Genomic DNA, 2,236 nt, shown 5'->3' on the forward strand with positions numbered 1-2,236 from the left:
ACACTTGATCTGGAGCAGTGAGCTCCTCTTAGCAGGGACTCAAAGAGCGCAACCCGAGAGCTGCCTTACAGCTGTACTCTGTTGTGGAGCCAAGCCCGCATCACAGAAGAGAAAAGACAAACACAGGAAATTACAAACAGCGCACGCATTCTCAATAAAGTCGTTCAGCGGAAATTCAGGAAAAGTGAAGTTTTGGATTTATTTCTCCATGTTGTCTAAACGGCAGCTGTTGTGCTTTGGTCTTTTCCTGGTTTCCTGCTTTGGTTTCAGCTCTAACATGATTATCATATGGTGATTCTTATGTGGGTAATGTTTTAATATGTGTGATGCTTAGTAAGGGAAGGGTGACAAGTGACTGTATCTTATATCTCATTATGTATGCATGATTGCTAACGCTTTGTAACTCTCTACACACACACATAATTAAGTAGTGAGATGTAATAATGCAGTTTATCCCTCTGGGTTCAGGGTTTGAATAATTGCTGCATAGTCAGCTTACTGTGCATGGTTGCATGCACTTTCATGCATGTGTGTGTGTGTGTGTGTGTCTGTGTCTGTGTGTGCGCGTGTGTGTGTGTGTGTGTGTGTGTGTGTCTGTGTGTGCGCGTGTGTGTGTGTGTGTGTGTGTGTGTGTGTGCGTGTGTGTGTTTGTGTGTATTGAGTCAAAGAAAGACATTTCCTTTAGATTTTCTTTTCTTATTTTCCTCTTAGATTTCACTTTTTTTTGTTCTCACTAACTAGAGAAAAAAGGCGGTGTTAAGAGCAGGAGAGGTGAGGGGGTGGGGGGGGGAGAACGGGGGTCTCAGCGTGGAGTGTGGAGTGCTGTGTCAGTGGGATATTTTTCCATAGTGACAGCTGGGCCCGGTCGCTGCGGCCCTTTTCTCCAGTCACACAAAGCCCATTAAGTAGGCCCCTTGCTCAATGGCCCCTGCAGCCTCCAAATTGCCACAAGCTCCGCCCCAAAGTGTGGCTGCCTTTGTCATTGTAATCAGGCCTTGTTTGTGAAGTGCTGCCTGTATTTACGGCCGCTCTGGGCGCATATTTGCCCAGCCTGCTGCTGTCGCTCCACACCAGAGGAAGAGGGGAAGACACAGAGGGATAGGAGAGGGGAGGAATACTGCATCAGAGTCGGGAGATGAACACATAAATAGAGGACCAGGAACCAAGACCCATTGGCACCTCACTGTTAAATATAAACATTTATATTTATAACCATTTCGCCATAAATATGAATATAGCAGCATATATATATATAAATATGTAGATTTAAATATATATGTATACATATATATGTATGTATATATGTGTGTATATGCGTGCATATATATGTATATGTATGTGTTTATATTTATTTATGTATATCTCTTAAAGTTGTAGTGCAGCGAGCAGACTGGGAGGTGTAGTTCGGTGGGAGGTGTAGTTCAGTGGGAGGTGTAGTTCGGTGGGACTTGTAGTTCGGTGGGAGGTGTAGTTCAGTGGGAGGTGTAGTTCAGTTGGAGGTGTAGTTAAGTGGGAGGTGTAGTTCATGGGAGGTGTAGTTCAGTGGGAGGTGTAGTTCAGTGGGAGGTGTAGGTCGTGGGAGGTGTAGTTCAGTGGGAGGTGTAGTTCAGTGGGAGGTGTAGTTCAGTGGGAGGTGTAGTTCAGTGGGAGGTGTAGTTCAGTGGGAGGTGTAGTTCCTGGGTGGTGTAGTTCGTGGGAGGTGTAGTTCCTGGGTGGTGTAGTTCGTGGGAGGTGTAGTTCCTGGGTGGTGTAGTTCAGTGGGAGGTGTAGTTCAGTGGGAGGTGTAGTTCAGTGGGAGGTGTAGTTCGTGGGAGGTGTAGTTCCTGGGTGGTGTAGTTCAGTGGGAGGTGTAGTTCAGTGGGAGGTGTAGTTCAGTAGGAGGTGTAGTTCGTGGGAGGTGTAGTTCCTGGGTGGTGTAGCTCAGTGGGGGCTCTGTGCCCCTGGCTCTCTGCTCTCTGAGCTCTGTGACAGCATCTCACCGGAGGTCAGGGGGCAGGGACTTGGCGGCTGCCTTTTGGCTTGCTGACCCTGTTCCACGGGCCCTCATCCGTCCACCCCCCCCCCCCTCCCCCACACACACCCTCCTACGGGGGGGTGGACGGGTGAGGCTGATCCAGAGTGGCAGCAGACTGAGATCTGCCCATCGCTGCCCCCCTTCTGACATCAGGTCACTTCCACTCCCAGTACACCCGGACCCCGTCTGGGGGCACATGGGTGGGTTACCGAGCCTCGGCTT

At 49.2% G+C, this 2,236-nt stretch overlaps 1 protein-coding gene across 1 annotated transcript in view; it reads left to right on the forward strand.

Moving 5' to 3' along the window:
* The window catches only part of myt1b (myelin transcription factor 1b), a 25,236-nt gene that overhangs the window by 2,373 nt on the left and 20,627 nt on the right, over positions 1–2,236 (forward strand). The gene's annotated exons all lie outside the window — the stretch shown is intronic.

Source organism: Gadus chalcogrammus, chromosome 1, assembly GCF_026213295.1.
Source record: "Gadus chalcogrammus isolate NIFS_2021 chromosome 1, NIFS_Gcha_1.0, whole genome shotgun sequence".
Lineage (NCBI taxonomy): Eukaryota > Metazoa > Chordata > Actinopteri > Gadiformes > Gadidae > Gadus > Gadus chalcogrammus.